The sequence below is a fragment of the Schistocerca americana genome, chromosome 3, assembly GCF_021461395.2.
Source record: "Schistocerca americana isolate TAMUIC-IGC-003095 chromosome 3, iqSchAmer2.1, whole genome shotgun sequence".
In the NCBI taxonomy this organism is placed as follows: domain Eukaryota; kingdom Metazoa; phylum Arthropoda; class Insecta; order Orthoptera; family Acrididae; genus Schistocerca; species Schistocerca americana.
The window spans coordinates 905,901,202-905,918,488 of record NC_060121.1 but is presented as its reverse complement, the minus strand read 5'-3'; the positions used below and the strand labels follow the sequence as shown (position 1 = coordinate 905,918,488).

The 17,287-nt window shown below is 45.9% G+C and overlaps 1 pseudogene; it reads left to right on the top strand.

The window, feature by feature from the left end:
* Nucleotides 1-6,065: 6,065 nt before the first annotated feature.
* LOC124607838 lies at nucleotides 6,066-6,183 on the top strand (annotated as a pseudogene).
* The last annotated feature ends 11,104 nt before the right edge of the window (nucleotides 6,184-17,287 follow it).

The following is a 17,287-nucleotide window of genomic DNA, read 5'->3' as shown; positions in this document are numbered from 1 at the left end:
CCGTAGGGGACCGCACCGCCACTTCCCAGCAAATTAGGGACACTGTTGCTCCTGGGGTATCGGCGAGGACCATTCGCAACCGTCTCCATGAAGCTGGGCTACGGTCCCGCACACCGTTAGGCCGTCTTCCGCTCACGCCCCAACATCGTGCAGCCCGCCTCCAGTGGTGTCGCGACATGCGTGAATGGAGGGACGAATGGAGACGTGTCGTCTTCAGCGATGAGAGTCGCTTCTGCCTTGGTGCCAATGATGGTCGTATGCGTGTTTGGCGCCGTGCAGGTGAGCGCCACAATCAGGACTGCATACGACCGAGGCACACAGGGCCAACACCCGGCATCGTGGTGTGGGGAGCGATCTCCTACACTGGCCATACACCACTGGTGATCGTCGAGGGGACACTGAATAGTGCACGGTACATCCAAACCGTCATCGAACCCATCGTTCTACCATTCCTAGACCGGCAAGGGAACTTGTTGTTCCAACAGGACAATGCACGTCCTCATGTATCCCGTGCCACCCAACGTGCTCTAGAAGGTGTAAGTCAACTACCCTGGCCAGCAAGATCTCCGGATCTGTCCCCCATTGAGCATGTTTGGGACTGGATGAAGCGTCGTCTCACGCGGTCTGCACGTCCAGCACGAACGCTGGTCCAACTGAGGCGCCAGGTGGAAATGGCATGGCAAGCCGTTCCACAGGACTACATCCAGCATCTCTACGATCGTCTCCATGGGAGAATAGCAGCCTGCATTGCTGCGAAAGGTGGATATACACTGTACTAGTGCCGACATTGTGCATGCTCTGTTGCCTGTGTCTATGTGCCTGTGGTTCTGTCAGTGTGATCATGTGATGTATCTGACCCCAGGAATGTGTCAATAAAGTTTCCCCTTCCTGGGACAATGAATTCACGGTGTTCTTATTTCAATTTCCAGGAGTGTATTTTCATAGGTATCAGTGCAATTTTTTTTTAGTCATTAGTTTTCTGACTAGTTTGATGCGGACCGCCACGAATTTCTCTCCTGTGCCACCTCTTCATGTCAGAATAGCGCTCATGTCTTAACAGATGTCCTATCATCCTCTCCCTTCTCCTTGTCGATGTTTTCCACATATTCCTTTCCTCTCCGAGTCTGCATAGAACATCCTCATTCCTTACCTTAACAGTCCACCTAATTTTTAACTTTCGTCTGTAGCAACAAATTCAAACGCTTCGATTCTCTTCTGTTATGATTATCCAACAGTCCATGTTTCACATCCACACAGTGGGTGCTTCGATTTTCTTCTGTTTTGGATTTCCCACAGCCCATGTTTCACATCCACACAGTGGAATATAGTGCAGTCTGGCATTTAATTTGTAAAATAACTGTTCGTGAAGTGTGTTGACGCTTCTAGCATAGCAGACTTTGGGACGATCTCTGCCAATATGACGACAGCCAGTTGTTACTGACAAAGATAATATAGATAGCGATCAGAAGCTCGAGGTTTGATTCCTATTTGAGGTGGCAAGGATACCTATTATGTTTTATACGGGTTGCCACTGCGAGTAGCTCCACTAAGTACCTTGATGGGTTTATGTTCCTTGCGTCTGATAATGCTGTCCGATGCCAGCATAAAATCGAAGTAGCACAACCCCATCCGTAGCACAAACCAGCAACAAATGCCACAATCCTCACTGCGGATAGGTTTTGGACAATAGCACATTCACTAATAATCTGTACTCCTCCTCTTGCTGACCAAATATCAATCATAGTATTTTATTGCACCACCAGGATTAGAACGGCTTACATTTACGTCGAGTAGCTCTTGTTAGGTACCTCGTCTACGCACACACATACAGAGAAAATCTGTTGTCTGTAGCACTCTATACGGTCGCTAGCCTTCTGATTATTCGACCACACATGTCCGAATACGCAGTGTTTGTCCGGTTACTCCTCAGAAGACACACTAGTTTTGACACTGCTGTACGATAAATTTCTGGGCTGATTTAGAAAACAGTTAACCAGGAAGATATGAAATTGACATCGTGTAACGTGTTACTGTTACTTACTAGCCTCCTGTAATTATTAGCCGCGTCCTCTATTTTAGTCGCCTCCGCCAGTTTTCGGTTGCAGGCGCAAGGGGTTACTGTTCGTGCTCAAGACTATGGATTGGTCTTTTGCTAGTCCATCTAAACGTGGAAAAGTCGGAGACGATGTGGTGGATTTTAAAGGCGAGAAATTTCCTCATGATAGCTGATGCTTATTACCACCCACGGCAAAGACACTTGTAAAAGTCCTCAGAAGAAACACCACTTTACAGAAACACTAGAGTGAGAGCAGAAAAGGCCTAGGAAAATGCTTACATTCTGATCCTAATTTTGATTTGCTGGAAAGCCTAAATGTTAAATAATATGTCGAGCGTTTAGGGTTATCGTAAACTCGAGGAATCGGCCCGCACCACTCGTAGGATGTAGAAGTTGTGTGTCTACTACGGTGAAGCTGGTGTTTTCGTACTTTATTCCAGAAGTCGAGAGAAAGTGGTACTTCGTGAGAAGCCGATTATTTCCTGCAGTACAAGAAATAAAGAAAACCCGAAAGTGCGTCTCTGTGCTCGCACTTGGATTTCGAGAGAAGTCATTCCGATTTTCTATGCGAACGCTGCCATGTAGTGAGTGTACACACACTCACTAGGCAGAGACCTCAGTTTAGGTTCCAGAGACTAGAAGATATCACAATAGCCGTTTCAGTGAAAGAGAGCGACTTGACGGCATTTTCACTGAAGCCAATAAATTACACTCGTTTATGTGGAAATTTGACTATGGTCTTTTTTCGTGGCTCTTTGCTTATTGATTTTGAAGTGTATGCCTGTTGTTTTGTACCTACTATCAGGGGTAGATTCTAATATACAGACTGGTGGATTGGACTGTTAACGGTTATTATATACCACTCCAGTGGTCGGATCTTGGAATCTCATCTGAAAGAAGGTAGACAGTGTTACGGGACGATTTTTTCTCCAAAATCTTATTGATAAACCTATTCATATCAGGATGCCCAATCTATTTATTGCTGCATTAATGTATGTGCACAATTAAATCGATCACTAATGACTGGAAACCTAAGTAGTACTGCACTCATTAATTTTGTATGGAGACATGTCCTTGTAGTGCTTTTCTCCTACTTGGAACGGCTAGCCGGTTATGAGAACACATAACAGCTCTGAGAGGACGACAACGCACGGGCTATCAAAATGTTTCTACTAAAAGCCAGGATTTAGTCACGTACGTCCTGTGAACCGAGCACAGTTTATCAACAATGTGAGAACCGTGGGTGGTCGCCTTGGTGGTAAGGTCTTACGAGACCAAACTGCTAAGGTCATCGGTCCCTAAGCTTACGCACTACTTAATCCAACTTAAACTAACTTACGCTGTGGACAACACACACACACACACACACACACACACACACACACACACCCATGACCGAGGGAGGACGATTGTCGTGGGGGTGGCAGCCAAGAATGCCAAAGCACGTTGTAAACTTTCTGCGTGCTAGAAACTTAAACATGACACACTCAGCATGAGACATAGTCATGGGGCGGGGAGGGGGGGGGGCATAGGAGGCGTAGATGTTTAAATTTTGTAAGGAGACCCATGGTTGGCTCATGACAGTTAATTCTGTAGCAGTTTTGGAGACTCAAGAGTGTGGACTTGATGGCATTTCTATTGGACAAAACGTGACTGAGAATTTCTGTCTACTACCCCACTCAAGGAGAGAACTGAGCACTATTGGTTAATCAAAGCATTTTCGTTAGGAGAAAGGAAACTGTTGCAACTGCTATGAACTTTTTATGGCTCGGGACTCGGAAAGCATGCAGGTATGGCCTTCTAAGAATCTGGTATTTGCAGAACCACCTAGATTTTGTGAAGGGGAGGAAGACTTCGTCCTAGATCTTCAGGGAGAGGGAGAGATGACTACACTTCATTACTGAAGAGGGAGATGTCTTCGGTTTTTTCGCTTTTGAGCTGATCATAGACGCTGGGGCTCAACTTAACGATTCTCAGCAATCGTCCCCTTCACCTGAGTATCAGCAGAGTGATAAGCAAGGGAAGCATTTGCGTACGTCGTGACGAGAAGACCGCCAAGCTATTTTGTTCACGTCAGAGTTTCGTATTTCTGAATTAATCGATACAACCAGCTAGCTGCACTCAAAATATGGTTAGGTGAGAGAACTCGTGCTTGCACGTTCTTTTATGGGTTTTTTCTTTGTGCTCTCATCTTATTCAGCAATCACTGACAATTTTCGTGGGCACAGTTTTTGTATCATTTGCACATGTTTTTGCACCCTTGCACCCGTTAGTATTTATTTGTTGTGCTTATTCAGCTAGAATCACAGTAATGTAAGTAGAACTCAATCAAACTGTTATAGTAACCTTTAGTTTGCCCGCCCGGTTGGCCGTGCGGTCAAACGCACGGCTTTCCGGGCGGGAAGGAGCGCCTGGTCCCCGGCACGAATCCGCCCGGCGGACTTGTGTCGAGGCCCGGTGAGCCGGCCAGTCTGTGGATGGTTTTTAGGCGGATTTCCATCGTCCATGGCGAATGCGGGCTGGTTCCTCTTATTCCACCTCAGCTACACTATGTCGGCGATTGCTGCGCAAACAAGTTCTCCATGTACGCGTACACCACCATTACTCTACCACACAAACATAGGGGGTTACACTCGTCTGGTGTGAGACGGTCCCGGGGGGGGGGGGGGGGGGGGGGGGGGGGTCCACCGGGGGGCCGAACCGCACAATAACCCTGGGTTCGGTGTGGGTCGGCGGAGGGGTGAAGTGGACTGCAGTAGCCGTCGTGGGGTTGTGGACCACTGCGGCTACGGCGGGAACGGAGCCTCTCCGTCGTTTCTAGGCTCCCGGTTAACATACAACATACACACAACCTTTAGTTTCATTTAGTGGGTTGATGGAAGCCTTTATAAATATATCTACGAGCATTGTGGTACTCATATTTCATTTTTAACTGGGTCGCTCACTGTTTAATTCAGATTAAAAAAATGACTCTGAGCACTATGCGACTTAATTTCTGAGGTCATCAGTCGCCTAGAACTTAGAACTAATTAAACCTAACTAACCTAAGGACATCACACACATCCATGCCCGAGGCAGGATTCGAACCTGCGACCGTAGCAGTCACTCGGCTCCAGACTGTAGCTCCTAGAACCGCACGGCCACTCCGGCCAGCATTTAATTCAGATATTCAATTAATAATATTTAAGTAATGCAATAAAATTTTTTATCGGACAATTTAAATTGAAAAAAGGGGAATTAGTTGTGGCATATCATGGAATATAATCCCTTCAACACATATGGTTTAATAAATTGCCGATAGGTGGCGACGAACTACGTGGCTTCAAAATGGCGTTTGTGTCGAAGGTGCGTTCCAAGCAGAGAGCTGTCATTGAGTTTCGTTTGGCGGAAAACCAGAGCAACGCAGATTCGATAGGAGCTTGCAGAGTGTCTACGGTGACCTGTTAGTGAACAAAAGCGCGTTGAGTTTTTGGGTGAGATCGCACAAACCTGTCTGATCTAACGGGTGACAGCCGGCTGTACGTAGCTGTGACTTCCGTACTTTTGGAACGTGCGGACACTCTCATTCGAAATTATGGACGGATCACAATAAAACACCTCATTGCTCAACTGGACGTCTATGTTGGTAGTCCTGACACACTTTTCCAGCAGTCAGGGTACTCAAAGGTGTGTGTGCCCTCTCGGTTCCTCGCCGCCTAACAGATCATAAAGAGCAACGAAGGACCATCTGTGCGGAGATGCTTGAGCGTTGCCGGCCGTGGTGGCCGTGCGGTTCTAGGCGCTTCAGTCCGGAGCCGCGGGACTGCTACGGTCGCAGGTTCTAATCCTGCCTCGGGCATGGACGTGTGTGATGTTCTTAGGTTAGTTATATTTAAGTAGTTCTAAGTTCTAGGAGACTGATGACCTCAGATGTTAAGTCTCATAGTGCTCAGAGCCATTTGAACCATTTTTTGCTTGAGCGTTAAGAGGTTGATCGTGATAATTTTTTGTCGAACGGTGCCATATGAGGGCCAACGGCCTTGCCGCAGTGGTAACACCGGTTCCCGTCAGATCACCGAAGTTAAGCACTGTTGGGCTGGGCTAGCACTTGGATTGGTGACCATCCGGTCTGCCGAGCGCTGTTGGCTAGCGGGTTGCACTCAGCCCTTGTGAGGCAAACTGAGGAGCTACTTGACTGAGAAGTCTCGGCTCCGGTCTCGGAAACTGATATACGGCCGGGAGAGCGGTGTGCTGACCAAATGCCCCTCCATATCCGCATCCAGTGACGCCTATGAGCTGAGGATGACAGGGCGGCCGGTTTGCACTGTTGGGCCTTCATGGCCTGTTCGGGAGGAGTTTCGTCACATGAGATGAAAAGTGGGTTTATCACTTCGAATCGGAAACAAAAAGGCAGTCCATGGTGTGGCGCCACACCATTTCTGCCCCGAAGAAAACGTTCAAAGCCGAACCCTTGGCGGAAAACCAGAGCAACGCAGATTCGATAGGTGCTTGCAGAGTGTCTACGGTGACCTGTTAGTGAACAAAAGCCATGGCTACGGTCTTCTGGGACTCTGATGTTTGATGTCCTCCCTCACGCTGCAGCCATTAACTCTGAGGTGTACTGTGCTACCCTCGGAAACTGAGGACACAACTTGAGCATGTTCTTGGTCACAAAAATTCAAACGAACTATTTGTGCTTCATGATAACGCAAGGTGCCACACAACTCTGCACGCCTGAGAGGAACTCACAAATCTTCATTGGACTGTCCTTCTTCATCCACCCTACAGGCCAGACCTCGCACCATCCAACTTCTGTTTGGCCCAGGAAGCAGTGCGTAGATGATGGGGAGGTTATTGACATAGCAAGATGTTGGCTCCGTCGTCGCCCGATAGCGAGGTACCATGCGGGCATACAGGCCGTCCACGTAAGGTGGCGTAAGGCCATCGCATTGAACCGAGATTATATTGAAAAACAGGGTTTTGCAGCCAAACGACTTGGGAATAATGGGATAATATTGTATATTGTAATCCTGAATGAAATCAAACTGTTTTCAGAAAAAAGGTGTTGTATTTTGAGCAGTGCGTGGCTCACGTTCGTGCCATCTATTATGTAACGCCTTGTTTTACCGTCATTTTTACCGTCATTTTAAATTTCAGTTACTGGTGTCACTGAATTACTGTCTTGCCTGCCCGTGAGTGGCAGCAGCAGCGCGTATCGATATTCGCCCTGCCGTATTATCTTTGCTGGACGGCTATTATTTCCCGGTCGTGGTGTGTCGTGGACAGAGATCTGACCTGGAATGGTTGGAGTTGCAACGCAGCAGAAGTGCAGTCGGGACGTAGCAGCAGTCGGGGACGGATCGCTAGGGAGGCGTGGACAGCCAGTATTTGCCGACCGGTCGCGACACAGGATGAACTGTCCGACGGACGGAGATGGCAGCGGGATCGGCCGTTGGTCGGTCGTTCAGTTGGTCGCCTCTTTGGGCGACGTGTGTTTGGCCTTTTGGCCGTTTCTGGGCCTCGTCACTGGGTCATCTTGCTGGACGTGGCTCGATTCCTTCTCGTGCGGAGACGCCATGGCCAATGGGCAACAGTTGCCTCTGCATGATTGGGTCCGAGCCAGTGTGCCCGGATCGCCGTGTCTCCCAGTTCCCGACGGACAGCGGACACACATAGTTTGAGTGCCAACGACCTTGCTTGGTTGTTGGTTGGTCGTCTGGTCCGACGACGTGTGTTTCGTCAGCGACCATCCTTCATGTTTGTGTGTGTGTCCGCCGGTGATTTGTTCTAGTTGTTCATTAGTGATTCGTTTTACGAGTGTTCGAGTTTCTTGTGGCAGTGTTTCGAGCAACACTGTGTACCCTGTGTCAGTTCGACTGAGCAATGCTTTAAATGCTGTAACGCTACCTGCGTACTGCAGTTTCCAGTTGGTCGGCTGCGACAGAGCAGCGAATAAGTGTTTTCTTACCGTGTTGATGTTGTCCGCCACGGCGTGTAGTTCCACAGCCGTAGCGATGTTCATGTATGTCAGTATTTTTTGTGCCCTGGCTTGTTAACATACTAATGTTTGAAGACGAGTGTTACTGGTCTCTTCGCCTCTCTGGCACTTTGGTTGTAGTGTTTTTGGTCTGGTGATCGAAGTCAGGTAGTTGGTTTGTTCGTCGGCTGTCTATCGGTTGGGTTGCCTACCGATTTAGTGATTGTTGGTCAGGCTGCCTGTCTCGCCTAAACGGGCGTTAGTGTTACAGTTCCAGGCCGACCGTTGGAAGCTTCTGAGCGCCGTTCTGTCTTTGTTACAAAGTAACTTCCCTGTTAGAGTTTTAGTTATTTGCATGATGTATGGCCTTCAACCGAGTTTTTACGTAGCCCGAATTAATTTTCCTGTCTTGCCCTTTAGACATAAGATTGTTATTCCTTATATAGAGCTTTCAGCCGAATTTTACATCAAATCTTCTAAGGCCTTGTTATGTTATGTTAACCGGGGACCTAGAAACGACGGAGAGGCTCCGTCCCCGCCACAGCCGCAGTGGTCCGCAACCCCACGACGTCTACCGCAGTCCACTTCACTCCTCTCTCACACCAGACGAGTGTAACCCCTATGTTTGAATGGTAGAGTAATGGTGGTTTACGCGGACGTGGAGAACTTGTTTGCGCAGCAATCGCCGACATAGTGTAGCTGAGGCGGAATAAGGGGAACCAGCCCGCATTCGCCGAGGCAGATGGAAAACCGCCTAAAAACCATCCACAGACCTGCCGGATCACCGGACCTCGACACGAATCCGCCGGGTGGATTCGTGCCGGCAACCGGCGCTCCTTCCCGCTCCGGAAAGCTGTGCGTTAAACCGCACGGCCAACCGGGCGGGCTTTAAAGCCTTAATCTGTTAACTTATACATTGTTATTCTTTATTTTATATGAAATGTTTTAAGATAAGGCCTTCTGTCTTTTCATTGAAACTCCTCCAGCCTAGCTCCATTAAAGTTAAATTGCTAAGGCCTTCAGCCGAAGCCGGCCGCGGTGGCCGTGCGGTTCTAGCGCTGCAGTCCGGAACCGCGGGGCTGCTACGGTCGCAGGTTCGAATCCTGCCTCGGGCATGGATGTGTGTGATGTCCTTAGGTTAGTTAGGTTTAAGTAGTTCTAAGTTCTAGGGGACTGATGACCTAAGATGTTAAGTCCCATAGTGCTCAAAGCCATTTGAACCTTCAGCCGATTAGATTGAAGATTTAGAAAATATTCTTGGGTGAAACCTCCAAAAGAATGTTGTATTTCAATTTTGCTTAGGCCTCGTGTCTTGGATTTTGAATGTGGCTTTCAGCCGATCTGAATTTAATCAAAGAAGGTCGATTAAAGTTTTTGTAATAGTGTGTGTTGATAAATAAAGTTTGTATGTTGAGTGCAACTGACAGGAAATCGTTTTGGCCCCTTTCCACAACCTAATCCGCTCTGTCCTGTTAGCCCAGGTATTTCATATTTGCTATTGAGCACCCATCGTAATTAGTGAGAAACAGATGGAATTGTTGTTCATTGGATGCAGAGTAGAAGACAGACATTGAGAAACGTATTATTTCCTGGCCATCAGTGTGCTAGACAAGTTCGCTAGTTTAGTCGTCTCGGCCAAATGCCGGCTGCAGGAGAAAGCCGGTTTATATTCTTCCTGAAGACAGTGCATTGATCTTTCCTTTCCTTTCCTAGTAAGATCATCCGAAGACCAGTATCAGTTGCAAACCGATTTAGAAAAGATTGCTGTATGGTGTGGCAGGTGGCACGAAAAGTGTGAGGTGATCCACATGAGTTCCAAAAGAAATCCGTTGGAATTCGATTACTCGATAAATAGTACAATTCTCAAGGCTGTCAATTCAACTAAGTACCTGGGTGTTAAAATTACGAACAACTTCAGTTGGAAAGACCACATAGATAATATTGTGGGCAAGGCGAGCCAAAGGTTGCGTTTCATTGGCAGGACACTTAGAAGATGTAACAAGTCCACTAAAGAGACAGCTTACACTACACTCGTTCGTCCTCTGTTAGAATATTGCTGCGCGGTGTGGGATCCTTACCAGGTGGGATTGACGGAGGGCATCGAAAGGGTGCAAAAAAGGGCAGCTCGTATTGTATTATCACGTAATAGGTGAGAGAGTGTGGCAGATATGATACGCGAGTAGGGATGGAAGTCATTAAAGGAAAGACGTTTTCGTCGCGGCGAGATCTATTTACGAAATTTCAGTCACCAACTTTCTCTTCCGAATGCGAAAATATTTTTTTGAGCTATTTCCTACTTAGGTAGGAATGATAATCAAAATAAAAAAAGAGAAATCAGAGCTCGAACAGAAAGGTTTAGGTGTTCGTTTTTTCCGCGCGCTGTTCGGGAGTGGAATGGTAGAGAGATAGTGTGATTGTGGTTCGGTGAACCCTCTGCCAAGCACTTAAATGTGAATTGCAGAGTAGTCATGTAGATGTAGATGTGGATCCTCCAGTTGCGACCCCAGCGCTGTCCAGAAAATATACCACGTTACTGGCGGCGGCGCGCCGCGTAGTCCAGGTCCTCGGGGCAGATTAACTGAGGGCGACGAGTCGGCGTCGCCGAGCGGCCTTGCGGACGACCCAGCCCGCCGCGGGCGAAGGTTGTGGCCGTCCCACCTCGCCGCCGGACCGGTCCGCTATGCAAAGCAGCTGCGGCAGAAGCCAAACGGGGCGCCTGCTCGCCTTCGAAACCCACACGGACCCGTTTCCAGACCGTTGGAGTAGCAATGTCGCTACTCCGTAAATCATGGACCGACTGCTTCTCTCACACTGGAGACACTCATCGCTGCTTCGTAGTTGTGAGCAATTGAGTAAACTCTGACCACTACTGAAACGCTTCTTGATCTAGCACGTGCGATATTGGTTACAGGGAACCTCACACATCGACCCAAACCAACACCGACTCAAACGAAGGCCCCGGCGCTTGTTGGTGACGTCACGTCAGCTAGGCACGGCGAACGCCAGGTCTGTTGCAGGCATACTCATAATGGTGGTGTCTCCCTCCCTGAAACAGGAAAATGTGAAACTATTGGTGGTAGTTGACCAATACACACTGTTCTGAGAGATTTCTGCAATCAATTAATTGTGCAATTCATTACACTTCTTAACAAATAGTGTACTCCTGAACTTCAATTTCCACCTGTCTTAAGGACTGACATACAAAAACAACTTCATGGTCCAGCAGCAACAGAATTCGTGCTTCTTTACCTTTTTTGTAAATCTGAGGAAGTTACGTTTGTACTGGGTTCCATTTACAAGAAACTGTGAACGTATTGGTGCTCTTCTTTAAGTATCTTGGTTGACTATGGAGTGAGGAGCACTGAATGTTAATGAAATGTCTTGCAATTGTACACGTTGGGGGGAGGGGGTGGGGGACAGAAGAAGAGGCAAAAGAGAGATACTTGTTTTATCAAATAAATTTTTTTTATCTTATAAAGTTTCTCCTTTCAGTTGCAAGAGAGAATTATTTATCTTTTCTAATGAGAATGTTTATAAAAGTTTAAGCTCAGCAGTATTTTCGATGTATGAAGCTATTTTGTTTCCTGTTTAGAATTCCTTTCGTTGAAAACGACTGTAATCTGATGACTGGCAATAGTTGGACATTTACACATGTAAATTAGTTCACATTTCCAGTGACGATCAAACGAAAATAAATAAATAAATAAAAGAAACGAGTTCATTGTAAGGGGGTTAGGGTAAGTTACGATAGCAAAATGGATCAAGTAAATATAGTTACTTGAATTGCAATGGGGCAAAGCGTCTTCTCATATTGATCTACGTTTGTTTCGACAGGATTCAGTAATACAGAACTATGATCTTCATTTGTAGCTTTACGATAGTAAGAAAATCTTTCGTCTAAATGAAACTGCAAAATGGTTCAAATGGCTCTGAGCACTATGGGACTTAACTGCTGTGGTCATCAGTCCCCTAGAACTTAGAACTAGTTAAACCTAACTAACCTAAGGACATCACAAACATCCATGCCCGAGGGAGGATTCGAACCTGCGACCGTAGCGGTCTTGCGGTTCCAGACTGCAGCGCCTTTAACCGCACGGCCACTTCGGCCGGCTATGAAACTGCAGAATCCAAAACAATACCAAACATTTTGTCCAAAAATAAGAGATTTATAGTGATAAGCACGCCCAGGCGTTTCTGCCTGCAACAGACCTGGCGTTCGCCGTGCCTAGCTGACGTGACATCACCAACAAGCGCCGAGGCCTTCCTTTGAGTCGGTGTTGCCCAAACTCGCTATTTAAAGTTTCGTAAATACACTGCTGGTCATTAAATTTGAAATAGCATAGAGGATAGCAAAGAACGAAATTTTATCAGAACGAATTTTCTATCTGCCGAAAAGACTGATCTGATTTGAAACTTTCTGATAGAGTAAAACTGCGTGGTGGACCGGCACTCGAAGCCAGAGCCTTTGTCTTCCACAGACAAATGCTCTACCGGCTAACCGGTCCACGCACGTCTCACGACCCGTCCTCGCATCTCTACTGGAGCTATTCTCGTGAAAAGAAAAGTGCCGGGTTCGACTCCCGATCCAGCACAGAATTTTAATTTCCCAGTAAGTTTCTACAAAATCTTACTTGCACTCATTCAGAGTATAGGGGAAGAATGGCTCAAATGGCTCTGAGCACTATGGGACTCAACATCGGAGGTCATCAGTCCCCTAGAAGTTAGAACTACTTAAACCTAAATAACCTAAGGACATCACATACATCCATACCTGAGGCAGGATTCGAACCTGCGACTGTAGCAGTCGCGCGGTTCCAGACTGTAGCGCCTAGAACCGCTCGGCCACTCCGGACAGCCCTGCCGGGAATCGAACCCAGCAACTCGTGCTCGGGAAGTGAGAACGCGACCTCGAGAGCACGAGCTGCGCACGCTTGGCAGCAAGAACTGACGGATGGTCATTGAGTCAAACTGAGCTTAGATTACAGATAGAGGCACGTCACTTCATACCGCTTCAAGTCTCTGCCCGATTCATCCATCGTTGTGGGTGGAAAGTGGTGGCTTGGCCAGCCAGTCAGCACCCCAAGACCAGGTACGTTCGGTGGATGAGAGAGCTGTAGAAAGTCTAGATCTGAGCAACAGTCGAGGAAGGTCAGTATAGCATGGTCTTGCATTATCTTGAGGAAGGGTAACACCACGAAGGTACAGCACAGCCACCGGTCTTAAGGCTTCAGAAATGCGACAGTTACTGTCCAAATTACTGGCTATGCAATGCGAAATCCATCGTGTTGTGGCACCACATGTCATTACACCAGGTACTGCACCTGTATGACGATGACAAATCCAGTCCCGCAGCGCTCGTTCTTCTCGGAGCTCCTACACAAGAATTAGTTCACTGTGTTGCGGTGCACAGAACAGGGACCCCTCTGAAGAGCTGACGTAGAAACACTCGCGTGTCTACTGAAGCCGGCTCACGACTACCGCGTCAAGGGAATCCGCTACAGAGGTCGCTGTGCTGTCCACGGTGCTCCAGATGTCGCCTTAGTCCCTCCCCTCTCTAACGTCTCTTAGCAAAACACATATTATATGCGGTAAAAAAAGGAGAAAAGAATAATTGAAATGGATGATTGTAATTGCGTGGACAACGATTGTGTGAACTTTATGTAATAAAGAGAAAGCATTATGTGTCATGTTTTGTTCTTGTATAGAATTATGTACTGATATTTTTTTAAGAGTACTGTCGGCGAGTACTGAAACCGCCACAGACGATACTTATAAAAATCACACAAAGATGAGAATATGTAACAACAAGTATAAATAGTAGTGACCGAACATTAATTTCTCTGTCGTCTTCTTAGAGTTACGTGAGTCGGAAGAGCCTGTGACGTTATATTGTACGCTTACGTAGTATTCTTTTGTCAAGATTGAGAGACGTACGCCATTACGTACTCATTGTAAAGGTGTGTAATAATTTAATCTGTTTAAATGTTTTGAATAGAGTTACTTAGTGAAAACTTGCATTATGATTGTAATAAGCTTGCGTGGTATTTTATCTCATCCTTTTAAGACATTTTCAGTTATTTAAATATTATTCGTGGGGCAGAGATGCGCTACGAACGAACGAGCCGCTGCCGCGGCCCATTCAAACTGCATTAAATGAAACCAATCATACCGCAAAGAAGCGGACAGTTAATAGGAAACTAAAATTATTTCTTTTAGCTTTCGGAATTGCAGAGCAGAGCAGCAGATTTTATGATGTGTTTTACAGGTTGATGTGGGCTGCGGATGATATATTATAAACAGTGCAAAAAGATAATTTACCTTTATAACATAAAAGAAATTTTGCTGTGCATAGTTCTGGTCTGGCAAACGTTATAGTAAAAACATCTTTTTCTCTGATAATAGTCTCATGTTCTCGTGTTAGTCGTGATACTTATTGGTGTTTTACAGTTAACAAAAATCCACTGCAATATTTTTATGTTGAACAAACATTGTGTACTGTAACATCAGTATCGGTAACGAAATAATTTTCAGTAACCTTTTCAGTAACTGTAAAGTAAGGGAGAAAATGGTTCAAATGGCTCTGAGCACTATGGGACTCAACATCTGAGGTCATTAGTCCCATAGAACTTAGAACTAGTTAAACCTAACTAACTTAAGGACATCACACACATCCATGCCCGAGGCAGGATTCGAACCTGCGACCGTAGCGGTCTCGCGGTTCCAGACTGCAGCGCCTAGAACCGCACGGCCACTTCGGCCGGCAAAGTAAGGAAGATATGTTGAACTTTATCGCGAGTTACAGTAACGAAAAAATGTTCCTTTAATAGAAAGCCAGATCCAGAATAATAAGAACATAATATATTTTGTTTTGTTGAAAATTAATGATCCAAAGAAGGTCACAGCACAGCATCCCCAACAAGTATTTCAGGGCTCTTTTCGTAGCAACATATTTTATCTCATATATTAGTGGTTACGCGAGCAATAAAACAAACAAAAAGAGCCAGTGAAACCTCCCGCTCTGTGGATACTTCTATACCAACAAACAAGCCCATTTCCTGACCCAATGTACTTGCTACAGCTGTACGATTCTGCACAGCGAGCGACTAATATCCTTGTCTTCCTGGTCGCTAGTAGTTGCTGGTTTGCCGCCTTAATAGTGACGCTGTTTCAATTTCCAGGTGTGTGCACACAAAGATTATTCAGGAGCAGGTATTACTACTGCTCTGTTTATAGCCAACCAGACAGTGTGTCTGACTGCCAAATGGTGCACTCGGGCTCTATCCTCGATATCCCAAAGGGGGACAGGAACGAGAAACATTCGGTTTCGTGGCAACAACTGAGGAACTTCTTCGGTAGTAGCAGCAGTGGTTATGAAAACCAAGAAAAAACGTCCTTTTCACACGAGCGACTTTCTGATAAAAATCGGCCATTCGAAGTGCGTGCGCCTTACGTGCTTGCGTGTAAATCAGCAACGATGCGAGTGTCTCTATGACATCAATGATGTACAGACTGTGCCAATTGTGGACCTCTAAATTACCAAGTATGCTGCACACTGCGCATGCGCAGAAACAAGGGACTATGGCTAGGTCTGTTAACATCGGAAGTTAATCCACTCTGGTCGAACTCACTCCTGTAACCGAAATTGATTTTGTGCTTTCGTATTTACTTAATCTTTATTGTGTTGTTTACTTTCTTTTTGTGACGCACTGAAAAGATAGCACAAGCCTTTTTAGTTTTCCTATTAGTACTCTCCAACAACAGAGACGAAGTATGTGAAAGCAAACAGTATCTATGTTCCAAAAAACGAAAAGCCTGCACCACGGATAAATAAGTACGTAAATAGACAAACTTTTTAATTATTTGGATAAAAATAATTTTCTAAAGCACTTAGTAAGATACAAAGGATAAACAAAAAAGGCACTTTTTACTACGTTCTAGATATTGTTTGAGGTGTTTGCTAGTTTTCTCGAGCAAATAAATGTCTATGTTTTGAAATGCTGGGATGACACTTTCCCTGTTCTTCCAGTTCTCAGAAGTTTAAAGATTTACCACACGACTTTTGAAAAGAACTTGCGTTACAGATTCTGCTTTGGTCATTAACCCTAGATTACTAAAACCTCGAAATATTTACGGTTACAGATGACACCAATTCGCGGTTCCCACCGCCAATCTGTTATTGTCAGCATACTGTCTAAAACATGACATGTTGTACATATTTTGTACCACTGGATTGCCGGCCGCGGTGGCCGTGCGGTTCTAGGCGCTCAGACCGGAACCGCGCGCCTGCTGCGGTCGCAGGTTCGAATCCTGCCTCGGGCATGGATGTGTGTCATGTCCTTAGGTTGGTTAGGTTTAAGTAGTTCTAAGTTCTAGGGGACTGATGACCACAGATGTTAAGTCCCATAACGCTCAGAGCCGTTTGAACCACTGGACACCTTATAATTGTAATTAACTGTTGCCTAAACTATAAATTGCGGCTTCCTCTGAATAACATATGAAGTAGTAAAATATACGATGATTTACTAACAAGCCAACATTTTTCCCTCTTTAGTATTTAGGATTAGTAAACTCTATTATCAGCTCTTGTTCCTACATTTTGGTTCTATATTTCGATTTTTTCGTAAAGAGGGTAGTCCCCCATATCCTCATTTCCACTGTCCAGTTGCCAAATTGCCCATCAGACAGCCTTCACAACACACGTAGTTTTGGCGCCGATGTGTAAACGTTAATCACCGCTCGATACGGAGGAGACTCAGTACAGGAATAAAACGCCAGGGGCGCTGCAATAGGCTCACTTGGCTCGAGTAGACATTTGAGCCAACAAAGCCGATCGTGTAAAAGGAGCGTACCAGCCGAGCGAGACGTGTTCGGACATTTCTCCCTGCCTTACAGAATATACCGGTGGTCGGTAGGAATCGTGCGATGCGCTAGACGTGATCACGGAGTTATTCTTAGTTAGCGCTTAAGGCAAACTACCACCTTAATATTTGGATAACTAACGTTAAAGAATTATCAAAGTGCTTTTGAAGTAAATATAATGCAAGATTCTGAGGAAACAGAAGATTGTACCTTTAAATCCTCAGACACTTATCAAGCCGACCTTTGTGAGAAGCTGAAGACTACCAAACAAATGTAAACAGAATTACAAAATAATGAGAGACTCTCACACGATTGTAGGACGGACCTGAAAGACGTTCGATTTACAACGATACAGGTACAAAAGTCAATGTGCAATATTTCTATGAGAAGAAGGGGATGTACACTCTAAATATGTT